At 36.8% G+C, this 14210-nt stretch overlaps 1 pseudogene across 1 annotated transcript; it reads right to left on the bottom strand.

The window, feature by feature from the left end:
- Nucleotides 1-1556: 1556 nt before the first annotated feature.
- LOC146488424 (FAD-linked oxidoreductase DDB_G0289697-like) lies at nt 1557-14208 on the bottom strand (annotated as a pseudogene). The gene is made up of 8 exons (XR_014866252.1): nt 13877-14208; nt 12515-12625; nt 10950-11130; nt 8960-9053; nt 8061-8237; nt 5886-6082; nt 3924-4080; nt 1557-3079 (listed from the first exon to the last, which is right to left on the bottom strand). The product of XR_014866252.1 is annotated as an FAD-linked oxidoreductase DDB_G0289697-like (transcript).
- Nucleotides 14209-14210: the final 2 nt, after the last annotated feature.

Below are 14210 nucleotides of genomic sequence, written 5' to 3'. Positions count from 1 at the left end.
ATACATTCTTTGTTCCATTAAGGTTTCGAAATTGCGGGACTGATTACTGTACAGCAAACAACTTAATAAACGCCCGGGACGTTTATTAACTTCTTCATTTTTTTCTTTTTGAGTTGGCTTTTATTAGATACAAGGCGTTTATTGAAGGGGAAGTATCATGGGGTTTTTGGTATCTTTTGTTAAAAATGATGAAACAAGACCTTCCGTCCCCTGCCAAATAATTCTAGAATGACGAGAGGAACGAAATCAACTCAATTCTTGAAAGAAACAACTCGTGATCTGTTCTAGCGCATTTTGGAAACAAAAATGCGAGAACTTGAAAAACATTAGCTTAATATTTTTCAAGTTTCAATCCAAACCAGCCTACTCTGTCTTTGGCCAGAGGCACTAATCGACAGTTTTATCGCACTGGGGTGATAATTTTTAACAAACTTGACAATTATTTCGTTGTTTCTGCTGACAGTCAAACATTTTTGGGTTTTGAAATTACAGCAAATTTTTGTGATACTTCCCCTTTAACTCTCCTGGGCCCGGTTGTTCGAAAGCCGATTAACGCTAATCCCCGATTAAAACTTAACCGAGGTTTTCATTTTGTTCGTTAAAAATGTCTAAGATAGCAAATTTTAAGCTAAAGGCAAAGGAAAGGCTAAGTCAAAACTGGAGGGCAAAAATCTTTTCGAAAAATCTTTATTGGTTAGTAAAAACTCGAACCAAAGTTCAGGCTAACCCAGGATTAGCTTAATCGGACTTTGAACAACTGGGCCCTGAACAATAACTGAACGTGTTAAAAACAAAACTTGTCGTACAGCCCGTCAAACATTTATTATTTCACTGTTCATAAAAAACAAAAAGGACGCCAGGGCAGGTACATACAAGAATCGTCTAAAAACGCTTTGAAGTCGGCCGGACACTTGTCGATTGCGTGTGCATTCGAGGTTCGGTAACTGGTGTTGAGTGGATTAGAGATGAGGACAAATTTGTTTGATTTTTGCATTGCTTCTTGAAGGGGCGTTGATAAGGTAGATGCGGAGTTTTGAGGGGAGACTTTTTATCACAAAATACCTATTTTACTAAGGGGGGCGCTTGATAGACCTTTATCACTCGGCGGCCATGTTAAGTCTCAGAAAATAAAAAGCTTTGTTTTTGCGCGGCAAGCCTCGCACTGAATCCGCGTCTGGGCGAGGCTTGCCGTGCGAAAACAAAGCTTTTTATTCTCCTTAGACTCAACATGGCCCCGCGTAACAAAGGTCTGTAGATATTCAAGCCTCTTTTTTGCCCCTTTGTAGCAAAGGGGCAAAAAAGTGGCTCCCGTGGTACCAAGGTACTACAGGTTTAAGTAGTACGCATGCATGCCCAAAATTGAGCATGAGTTCCCGCTGAAGAATTGGGGGGGGAGGGGGGGGGGAGGGAGGGGCTGGGGTGTCGAGCAGTGTGTTTAGGCTGGTTCCTGGGCGTTTATTTGAGAATGGGCATCTATCGGATCATTTACAGTACCGCGCAAAACAAATCAAAGCATCGCAACAACAACATACAAAGGGACAAATAACACAAAGATTGTGGTTGTCTTGAATGTTTAATGAATAAATTTAACATCCAAAACTGAGTTAAGTTTAACTAATACGTACGTGCATAAAAGTGTAACACAATGGAACAAAAGATTGTCTCGCAAAATGCGTGCAGGTAAAGTAAGTTTCGATGGTGATCATAGAGACACACGTTATGTGACATAGGGCCGTTCTTTTTGCACTTTTCCGGTATAGAAATACACGAAATTGAAGGAATTCATGTTCTCTTGGGAAGTATTCTGTTTTCGAAAGTATCATAAGTGGAATTGCGTTGTTTTGAAAAGCTTTTTGGTTTATCGCGGGTTCTTTTGGGAAGATTTTGTGTACTGTGTTTTCCTGAACCTGAATGCGCTCATAATTTAGATATGGTCCGATGGCTACTACGCAGGGATCTTAAAATAAATTTTAAATTACGTCTTTAAAAGTTATTAAACCTTATATATTACATAGTTTCCTTGCATTAAAGTTACAAATTAAACTTTAACGAAAAAATCTCCAGAAAAGATGCAATAAAGATCATTTCAGTAGACAGAAATCCGAACGGACAAGTGTCTAATAAAATACAATTCCATTCCGTTTAGATTGTCTACAAACTGTTAAACCTCAGAATCTTGAAGTGTTTTGATACACTGAGACTATCAAGGAATTTTTATTCCTTGATTTGACATACTTTTTTTCCACTCCTCAATAATATTGGTTGCTGTTATAACGGGCTAGGGTTGTTGCTAAGACAACGACTTTTCAACGAAAATGAAAATTCTATCACACCTACCTAGACAACAATTTAACAGCCGCTAACAAGAATACAACTGTTTTTATGTACAGAACAATTTAACTTAACTGTATTGTATGCATGTATGTTCTGTTGTTTAAAACAACGAGTATGTAGTTACCTTATAACACTAACAAATCAAACACGAGCCACAGGTTAGCTTTAACCAGGTCTCACTTGCATGAAACAACTATGAGTATTAACTAAAATTGGTCTGGACAAGAAAAAAATATACAAAGGTATTGAATTTTCGATGCAATGTTTGGCCTGAACCTAAACTTGCTTACAAGTCGAGCTCAGAGAGCGCGAAGCGCGATCGTTAGAGCTCGAGCGAGCGAGTAGAGAGAAGCGAGCGACTTTGAGAAAGTCTAGCTTGAACCCTGTTGACAAATAAACCAAACAAACAAACGAAAACTAAAATAACATCAACTTGTCTATAGTAAGTACAGTAAGTAACAACTTTATAAGCTGTGCTACCTCAGTCTCAAATACATTAAGGAAGTTTGCGAGTGGAATAACCCTATTCTGCTTTAGGGTCGATGTTTACATTTTGATGGAAAACGTTTTCTGGATCGTACTTTAATTTCAATTCTTTCAGTCTCTCGTTCACTTTTTCTGCCTCTGGGCCTTGTGGGAAGATTCCATATTTGGTAACAGTTTCTGATCGATGCTGTCGGCCCAAGTTTTTAACACGTCATATAAGTTTGTGTCATGTATCGCAACCACGCAACCAATCCAGTATCTGTAAAGGCAAAAATACCAAGCAGCATTAAAATGAGATAAGCTCTGTATTCAGCTCGTCACGTGCCTCCTTTTGCCACTGCGCATCCGTTCTGCGCATCTCGCGATGGTCCGAAAAAGTCGGGTTTACATCGGCGGTGCTTGCTAGATTAGAGATATTTTTGCGCGCTTTATAACTACGCGGGAAAAGCAGATCTTGTCAAGGGTAATTGGAATCCGAAAAGAAAATTAGGGGTAACCATGCATTTTTCAGAGATAATTCAGCTTCAGCTTAAGAAAAATGTCATACATTGTTTTGCATTTTGGCGCTTTTTAGAATTATTGTTGCCTAAAAAATGCATGGTTACCCCCAATTTTCTTTTTGGAATTTCGATAGCCCTTAATGCTTAAATCGGCTTTTCCCGCATAGTCATAAACTGTGCAAAAATACTTCAGTATTACCGACCGTAAAAATAGAAACAATTCTGATACCCCGGCGGGTGAACTGTGTAATCCACCGTACCAAAAAAAGATAGCGACTGGTACATCTACCCATAATCCGTAGAAAACGAAATCCCTTGAACAAAGACGCTCTTAAAAACGCACAAGAAAGTTCTAAAAACTTCAAACCTAGCATACACAATGTTGTTAGCACAAGGGCGAATTTCGCAGAAAATAAATGGCTTTCTATGCGTTTATTAGCATATGTAAAGCAGGAAGCTTTGTACATCAAAAAAGTCAACTCAAGCCTCGCTTTCATTCAAAGGCCAGGTCACCAAGCGCATAACTATGAAATGACAAAGAAGACAAATCTTTGCTCATGAAAGTGAATATATGAAAATTCATATATTGATTCAAATCCTTACTCAGCTGCTTTAAATTGGAATGGACTGTCCTCATCTGTCATTTCCTGAAGTTTTCCCCCAAGACTTGTGATGTAAATGTTGCTATCTGCCATGGCGCGTGCATCAGGCGCTTGGCTCAATCCTTCAAAGATTATATCAATACCTTCATCTGTAAGCTCTGAAAACATAAACGATCTACAATTAGAAACATTAGCAATATCAGTTATTGACTTATTCGCATCGAGACATTTTAAGAATGAACGGAGTAGGATGCTAAACTATGCTAACTGGTTTAACCTTTCATTCCAACCTTTCAATCTAACCTCAGATACTTCAGTACCGAGCTGTGTATGTCGGCATGCTCTAAGGCCGTCTTTACTGATGTATGCGTTTTCGCTTATTGTTCAGCACCGCATAATTATTAATTTAATCTTTGGAACACGCTTTTAAACAAATGTAAACGTATTAATCCTAGAACTTACATTAAATAAATAAATAAATAAATAATAATAATAATAATAATAATAATAATAATAATAATAATAATAATAATAATAATAATAATAATAATAATAATACTTTATTTATATAGCGCGATTTCCAGCGATGTCCAATTGCGCTTTACAATTACGGCAAATAAATTTCATTACACCATACAATACTGAATAATAATAATAATAATAATAATAATAATAATAATAATAATAATAATAATAATAATAATAATAATAATAATGAAAATACATTTACATTCTTAGGTCTAATATTTCTAATGTACAAAATGTGTAAATGTGGTATTTAATTCTATAGAAAAACTTCCTAAAAAGATGAGTCTTAACTTTTTTCTTAAAAACATTCAAGTCGTCACAAGATCTTATTTCAAGTGGCAGGGAATTCCACAGTTGGGTGAGGCTTCAGCGGCATGTTTTTCTTATTACTTCAGGAAACATGGGGACGTAACTTTAGAGTTAGCCGGCGTAACAAGTGTTTCCGTTGGTTTTGCCCGTTTTTCGCTTTTTGACCGAACGGAAATTAGGACGAGAGCCAAAGAAACGGATGAGGGGTAGGGAAGAGGGGAATCTCTTTCCTCTCCCTTCCCCCTTCCCCTGTCTGTTTGTTTCGTTTTGTCCAAATTTCCGCGCGTTTACACAGCGAAAAATGTACGAAACCCACGTAAGCACTTGCTACGCAGGCTACACCAGAGTGCTTTGGAAATCTTAGAAGTGAAAATCTTAGGTGTAAGGGGCCAACTATTGGTGGCTTAACCTTCAGGGCCCGGTTGTTCGAGACCCGATTAACGCTAATCCACGATTAAAGTTAATCAAGGTTTTCATCTCTGTCGTTTAAAATGGAAGGCTGACGTCAAGCTAAAGGTAAAGAAAAGTCTATGTCAATACTGAAGGACAAAAATCTTTTGGAAGAATCCTCATTGATTAGTAATTAAACTCTAATTGAAAGTTCACGTTAATCCAGGATTAGCTTGATCGGGCTTCGAACAACTGGGCCCAGAAGCTCATTTGATGAATTGAAAAAGCTACATGTTTAACTACATGTATAGTATATCACTACCAGTATAAGCATATACCGTTCACCGACATTCAAATCCTAGCAGTATGCAGGATGTTTGTCCCATGAACCTATTTTAATGGCCTTAGCTCTTACGAGTCTCCAGTGTAGCTCAGTGGTAGAGCATCTGAAGGTCATAGGTTCGACTCCTGTAAGAAGAACTCGGATTTTCTTTTTCTGGGTACAGTCAACTTTTTTTTATATTGCGAACACCCTCGGGAACGCGATTTAGTGTCTTTAATAGCGAGAGTCTGTAATTGCGCCGGGGAATCTATTTCAATCAAACGTCTGTAATTTATTTTTGCCGGAGATTTAGCTGCTGTCCGTATTATCGGGGTATCCGTAATAGCGAAGTGTCCGCAAGGCGAGAGTTGACTATGCCCGTGTCACTGATATCTATCATACACAATATTACACCTTTAACAAAATTCCCCATTGGTGTATAGTAGACAAGCCCTCTTGGCACCATCCAGTCACCACTTTTTTGAAACTTATCAAACGGTATTGGTTTAACTCTGTTTTCTAGCGGTTTGGTAATGTCTGCAAGTTCCATCAGTAGTTGGCCTCCTTCTCTTGGTGGGCCAATGAAGAGAAAACGACAGATAGCTTGAGGCCTGGAGAGTGCAAAACAGAATTAAAAATTATTATGTAAGAAAATCGAAGATCCGTAATCAGGATTCCTGATAGTAATGATAAAACGTTCTCTGGTTGAAAGTTTAAAAATCTATAAGCTTTTGGCAACCATCCTGTTGTCTTCAACGGATAGGAAAATGTGAGTGTTAGCAAAAATAAGATTGCACAGTCACATTTTTATATTCGTTGAAGACAACAGGATGATTGTCGAAAGCTCATAGATTTTTAAACTTTTAACCAGAGAACGTTTTATCATTGTTAAAAATGATTATGAAAAAAAAAAGAGGGTTAAACTAAAAATTTATTGTGGGAGGTATCCTCGAGATGGGAGGAAAGATCGCATGACGAGCTAAAAGAGCAACTGCAAGGGAGGCTAGATACTGCCAAACTGGGTTACTTAGTCAGCTTAGTGGTGTAAGGGCCTAACTAGCATGTGGAGGGCCATTAGCTCAGCTCGTCTCTCTTTCTTTTTTCACTCAAGTTTATTTTATTTGTCACACAAACAATCTAATAATTTATATACCAATGCTAAACACACCAAAAAGAAAAGTGGCAAGAAAGACTAAAAGGAAACCATAATGGCTTATAATATTTGTTTTCCTCATAAAAGCTCTAATAAATAATAATAACAATAATTGTTATTATTGGGAATCAGTAGGATGCACAACTAACTGAAAATACGTACACACAAGCGAATGGATAAGTATTTACATGGATGACATTACAAAATAAATATTAACAGGCTATAAATAATAAAGAAATAAAAAACGCGCCGAGTGCATTGTTGAGTTATATAAGCACGCGGGATTTTTTAAGAACACGAGAGAAGTGCAGAGAGGCACGAGCCGTAGGCGAGTGCCTCTCTGCACTTCTCGAGTGTTCTTAAAAATTCCCAAGTGCTTATATCACTCAACAATGCACGAGGAACAAGTTTCTTATTTCTTTTATAAAATATAAACAATCGCAACTCCTCAGACAAGTGCGAATTTTTAAAAGTTTCTCCTTACGCGAGATAACGCGTAATTTAACAGCGCGCGCTCTTGCCGATCACGACACGATCACGACAGGGCACGCAACAGCGCGCGCAATCAAGTAAAAAGTCAGACTGTTTTAGTTTTTCGTCACGTCGTAAGCAAGTTCAAGAAGTTAACTCCAAGTTAAGTTTAAGTTTTAAGGTGTTGAGAGACAAGTTGAAATTTAATTAAAAGTCTGGAAACATCAGTACAAGAGACTGTTCTTTGCGAATCGCTGGAGCGACAGCGCGTTCTGTCTCTGAATTTCTCAGATTTTTCACAGGCAAAAAATCTGACGTGTGCTCCGTGCATATGTACAATTATAATGCACGCACCATACGTATGCTTCGTGCATTGTGGAGTTATAAAGAACTCAGTTTGACCAATCACAGTGCTTACTTGACCCTGGCTATTTTATAATAAATTATAATGAACTGCATAAATGCAATAAAGAATAACAGACCACAGGTCACAGCTCTGTAATACATGTAAATATTGAAGGGGTGCACTGAATAAGGCCCTTTTGTTTCACAAGCAAATACAAGGCAATTAGAAAGGAGAATCTAGCAGTTTATCAGAAGTCGCTTTGGGCATTTTTCCAGGCACCCCTTCAATTGCAATCCTGTTAATAGTTTGCATAATAAGTTTGTCTTAGGCTCCCATACAGAGAAAACGCAGAATTTTTACAGAAGGTCCATAACCATGACAAACAGAACTCTGCTTAAGTGCTTACGATATATCACCTTTATTGAATTTTATTTATTTTACCTTTTATTTATTTCAACATGTTTTGTTGAAACCATTGTAAATTTACGTCTTTTAGGATTAGTCTTATTTCCTATGATGTACAGCGCACTTGATCATGTTATGGAAACTCGCGCTATAAAAATTTTTAATATTATTATAATCATTATTTTGATTAAACCTGTCATGAACAAGACCTTACCCACTGCGTTTGAAGTGTACCATCATGTAGACTGAGAGCCTGTTGTCTGCCTTCTCACGAACAAAATCCCTAATGGCTTTGTATGCTGCCGCAGCTTTTGAAATGGAATAATACAGATCTCCTCCAATGATATTGTCTGGAATATCATGAAGCTGAAATGTTATGGATGTTACCACACTAATGGGAAAAACCATACAGGCACAAATTTAAGAAATATAAATAATAATATTGAAAACATAAAAAAAAGTTATTTTCGTTGTCAAAATAATGTAACTTCACATAGTGGCTGGAAGAGCTACAACAGGGCATAAATGAGGTGACCATTGCCTGTTCCGAACTTCAAATGGTGACTGCGAACAAGTTTTTAAATTTCCATTACATCAGGAATTGGAGTCCACCACAAGAAAGATCACATTAAATTAGTCAGTTAATACCAAGTTTGAGGTTCTGTCGTTAGATTGCAACCATGTAGAAGGTCGCCTTCAAAAATGGAAAAAATTGAAAAAAAAATAGAGCCTTTTTATGGATTTGGGGACACCATCTCAGATTTATCTCCAACAATTTTGTATGCACTTTGTGCACATTCTTTGACAGGTCACAGCCTGGTTTCTACATATTGAAACATAACCAAACTTGGTAAACTTACTAATTTTTATCTGATCTTTCTGGTGATGGGGTTCATTTCTTAATATGATGTAATTTTAACAATGTGTAAACTGGGCCCATTCCCTTTATGAACATTGGAATGGGCAATTGAAGGCAGCATACATGTAATGTGATTGCTTAAACAAACTGAGAGTGAAACAGCAGTGGGATAATACAGATTTTTTCCAACGATAACTCTTTCTTTCTTTGTAGACCAGAACATGAAAAGTATATGAGATACTACATGTACCTACCCAAAATTTGATCCATAGCCTTTCATCCCCCAAAACAGTTCTGCATTTTCTTTCTCACTGGCTTTAATAACCTCTCCTGAAGTGGTGACTAGTTCTGTAAGATTATCAAATGTAATTATGAACAACAAATATACTTTTAATTATTTGATAATGGAAAATCTATAACTGAAGGGCTTAGGATACACCCCTATAGTAGATGTTATGCAAAAATGGCTGACATTTTAATATTCTTTTGCTTGAAATCAAATTAGCCCTACTGACCTTATAAATAATAATAATAATAATAATAATAATAATGATAATGATAATGATAATGATAATGATAATGATAATGATAATGATAATGATAATGATAATGATAATGATAATGATAATGATAATGATAATAAGAGTAATAGTAATAAAATACATCTTTTAAGAGGAGGCCTCCATTACTAAAGAGTAGTTTTCAGGGGGGTCCTCTAAAATAAAAAACAGAGACAAGCAACATAAAAAATCCCCTAGAATAAGATACAAAAATAGGTAACAATAAAAATTAGGATTTACAATAAAAATATTCACACTAACCTTATACAAGTACTGTAACATAAAAACTTAACATTTAGATTCCTTTTAAAAATTGCGCTACGCATAGGTGTTTTTAATTCATTTAGCAGGAAGGCCCAATTGTTCAAAGCTCATTCTTGAGTTCAAAAAAATCAAAACCATATTTTACCTAAGACGAGGCTAGTGAGGCTAATTTCAATGCAGACAAGAATGTCAAAATGAGCTGTATAGTGCTTTTTAGATTGCTTTTTGTTGCTTTAGTTCAAATTTGCATGTGGTAGGGTTGTCAAAGGTTTGAAGACTGGTGGCCTTATTGTTAGATTAGGTGGCTGATTTTGCTATATTTTTTAAAGAATCAGACAAATAGGCAAGCGGAGTAACTGGCCAAGATCCAGGGATTTCGTTTCTGGCTGGAAGCCAGATGTAATGTCCGGTTATTTGACATATAATGTCCAGTAGTTTACACCCGGTAGTTCTGGTAGGTCAGTCACACAGTACTTCACACACCAAAATAATGACTCAGTCTCTGCATCTGATGAAGACGATCTCTAGAGAGCAGCCCAGAACCATTGCCAAGATTTTCACTCATGGAGCTTTGACGCTCAGTAAACTGATTGGCCTGATGAGTCATGCAACAACTGGAATGGCCAAAGACTATTTATTAATTAAAATTACCATCTGTAAGCCATCTGTCATATCTGGGACTCTTTCCGATTAAAATCTGTTTTGGAATCTACTAAAAAAACGGACAACTGCATGGAAACTGTTAATTACAATTGCCAAATCAAATATTTAATTTTTTTAATTTTTGCCATTTGTTTGGAGTAAAAGAAAAACACGATTATGAGTAACTTTTCATTTTTGTCACAAAACATTTAGCGCAAAACAGTGGATAAAACATCAAGACAATGTTTCCTGAAGGTATTCAAAGCCACATGCAAAACTGACACGTGGTGAATCTGAGCTAAAACAAGAAACAAAAAGCGATCAAAAAGGGAACCATAGGTTGGTCATACCCTGAACCCTTAAATTGGAGACCTCATATGTGTGAGTCCTTACACAACAACAACATTTATTCATAAATGATAATTCTAAAAAAAATAAAGCAATGTTGATATGGATGTGTTTAAAAATTATTATGTAAAAAATTTCTAGGGTGTTTAAAAACCTTGAACCAATTCTAATAAACTAGACTGTAATTGCTTATTCTCCCAATTAAAGCAGAAAGCATAAAGTGAAACTGAAAAATTATAGGTTAGCCTTCTGGGGGACTTAATCAAGTCGTATTGTTAAATATCTGTTGTTTGTAGCTTCAGTTGTAAACTCTTCTTTCTAAACGAATGAACGAACCAACCAACCAGCCAACGAACGAACAGACGAACAAATGAACAGGACTTTGACTTTGACAGTGACTGGTTTAATTGGGAGACAAAAAGAGTCTTACCAAACTCCAAAGCATTATCAGCAGTACAGCCATAGGCCCTGGTCAAGAATCCTGTTCCTCCCAAGAGAGTGAACCCTGCCACACCCAGCTCAGAGTAACTACCAAGGGGTGTCACCATTCCATGAAGTGCTGTCTCGGCATCAACATCAGCCATCTTGGCACCTGCTCCCACAATGGCCACCTGCAGATGTTGGACAGGGGAGTGAGTTAGAATATAAAGCATCAACAGTTAATTTTTGTTACTCACGTGTCATGTTAAAGGCAGTTTCCTAAGGAATTTTTGCAAACTGAGAAAAAGAACTTATGGATGATTATGTTTAAGTTTCAAATTTTTTTTTGGCAGACTTCTGCCATCATCACCCTATTTATTATCATCATCATCATCATCATCATCATCATTACTAAATGATAATCAGAACTTTGTGCAAAGAGGGGTCATATCAAAAAGAGGTGGGACCAGACAAAAAATGCTTCATCCTAGTTTCAAAAAAGTTTGGCCCACAGGTTCAGCCCCCTGTTTTCTCTGCCAGAAAGGAAAGAGATCTACGGAGCCCCTTATTACGCTCTAGTGCATGTAGATAATGCCTCTAGTGTTGGCAGCCAGCCAAAAAGCCAGGGGGGATACTCAGGTATAAACGTGACGGGGAGGTCCGACGTATTTTTTTGGGTCAAAAATTTTCAACTCCTGTATTTTTTTGGGTTGAAGATTTAACCGTGTATTTTTTTTGGGTTCGAATTTCCGCCAGGCTAATAGTTCTTACGCAGCAGAAAAGCAGTATGTATACTGTTCTTAAAATAGCATTTTTAGGGTATAAAAGTCATGTTTTTTGGGGGGTCTAAAATTTCCAGTCTTTCCAGGGTCCATGTATTTTTTTGGGTGCAAAATATTAGGCTCCGTTGGACCCCCCCCCCCCCCCCCCCCCGTCACGTTTATACCCGAGTACCTCCCCTGGGGCCAAAACCCATCTACTTCAAATTCCGAGCGACCCACATTTCAGTGAAGAGGCTAAGCTGTTTAATTAAGCTGTATAAACACATTCATTAAGCTGCCTACTTCTCTAGATTATGGCCATCTGCACTGAAACTTAATAAGAACCCAGCATCTTTATCCAAAACAATTGCAAATAGATGGCGCAGTATCTTGTACTTAAACTGACAAAATACCTTACATATATAAATGACCAGAATAATAGCAAAATAATAAAAACACTACCTTTACAGTCACTGTTTGTGTACATGGAGATGATGAAAGAATAAAAAAAAAATGAAAATAATTTTGTATTTTTAATCATAATACCTACTTCAAAATTCCTTAAGTTTTCAAATGTGTTCCTACTGTAGTGTAATTTTAATATTATTTCAAAGGGCAAACAGTGTAACATGTATTTTAACATGCATGTACATGTACTTCTTCTGTTAAGTATGTCATACTTTTGTCAATTAAGGTTTTAATTATTTTTTTAAAAAAATGCTATAAAACTTGTGACATGCACCAGCTTTAAAGGAACTGAACAAACTGGATGCCAAACTGGAGGCTTGGATACAATAGTTAATTAATTACATACTTCATTCTCTTCATCTACAGTGACAGAGTTTAGATCAGACAAGTCTATCACCACAGCATCTTCCACCAATGCAAATTCACTATTCATTGCTGCACAGACACACATCTCAAGCTGAAAATGAGTACGATTTTAGAAATCATTAATTTTACACAGGACTTGACAGTGTCCTCAAGTATTTAATATATGTATATATTACAATAATTATTATAAATATATACAAGCCCTCGGATTTCAAATTGTATGGAGAAGACTTTTTTGGTTCTGTGTCTAGATGTCATCTGATGGGAAATTACTTTTTGGTTCTCTAAGCAAAGTCATAGAAACCTATTTTTAATACTTATCTCAATAATGAGATGATTAGTTTTCTGGAAAATGTGAAAGGGACCCCCATATCCACATATTACCCTCAATATTAGATCCCCATTATATTATTTTAATATAGCAAGGACATAAAAAAATACATTACATGTCAGTTTTGAGAAACAGGTGGTAAAGATTACTACTCAACACAAAACTTCTGAAGAGTAAAGGCCTGTTTAAACGGTTTCAACATACGTTCAACACTTTGTTGAACCAAATGTCAGGGGCGCTTGAACAGGTAGTTCAATTTGTTGAAAATGTAAAAATTGTTGAAAGCTAGTTGAAAGCGTGTTGAATCAAATTTAAATTGGTTTCAACTTTTCCTTTGCTCTTGAAAATGTTGAATGGCGTTGAAGCCATTTGAACCCTTTGCCCAACATCCTTCAACTTTTGTTGAACAAATGTTGGTCAAATGTTGAAACCGATTAAACAGGCATTAATAATATCACACTTTTGCCTCCTGGGGTGTACTTATCAAAACTCTTTAAAAATTTTTGAAACCCAAAAGCATTTTTCAAATCTGTTTTCTGTCGATTGCTGATGTCTTTTGTGCAAACATGTTTATTCATCTCAAGTCGAGTTTCCAACGTTCTAAAATTATTACATATCGAATTTCTAGTAATAGTTAAATTCAGGTCCGAAATGTTTGCGGGAGTTTTAGAGAAACGCACGTCTGGGCGGGAGCTGTCGTTCGTAAATATCTGTGAATACGATATAGCCTAACCAATCCACACAATGAAATTGTGGACCTTCGAAGGAAGATCGGTACGGACTAATGCATTTTAAATATTGGTGTACTTCCATAATGGATGAAATTCACAACCTATGATAACGCCCGGGGAACTCTTTTGATTTATCTTGCATAAATTGACTTGTGGGGTGTGTCGTCTCGCAACTATATATAGGTCTGTGCAGGGGGTTATATTAGAATTGTTTTGTATTTAGAATAACCAGCATGATTTTATGCCATCAGATAACAAGTGAACCTCAAATCTAATTCACCTTGTTATGGACACAAAACTTGACAGTGCAGACAACATCTTCAACCGAAGCTACCTTGACGAACGCGCAAGGTTTGCGCGTTCGAATGGCAGCGTTCCACGTTGCATCGATCTCCTTCTGATATGCTTTGGTATCAACTGACTTTAGAATGATGCTACCTGAAAGAACAGCTCTCAATGGAGAAAAATCAGCCATTTCAAGCCGTCCAGAATCTCTTTCCTGACAAGGGCGCGAACTCCGCGAACTCGCAAAACCTTGAACGACAGAATCAGTCAGGCGTTACAAAGGAGAGGACTGGTGACTGGTAACTTGGTAACCATGCAGCAGGGAAGAA

This window comes from Pavona decussata, unplaced genomic scaffold (genome assembly GCF_977016875.1).
Source record: "Pavona decussata unplaced genomic scaffold, jaPavDecu1.1 SCAFFOLD_9, whole genome shotgun sequence".
Taxonomy (NCBI): Eukaryota; Metazoa; Cnidaria; class Anthozoa; order Scleractinia; family Agariciidae; genus Pavona; species Pavona decussata.
Note: the sequence above shows the minus strand (reverse complement) of the source record. Positions and strands in the feature narration are given on the sequence as shown.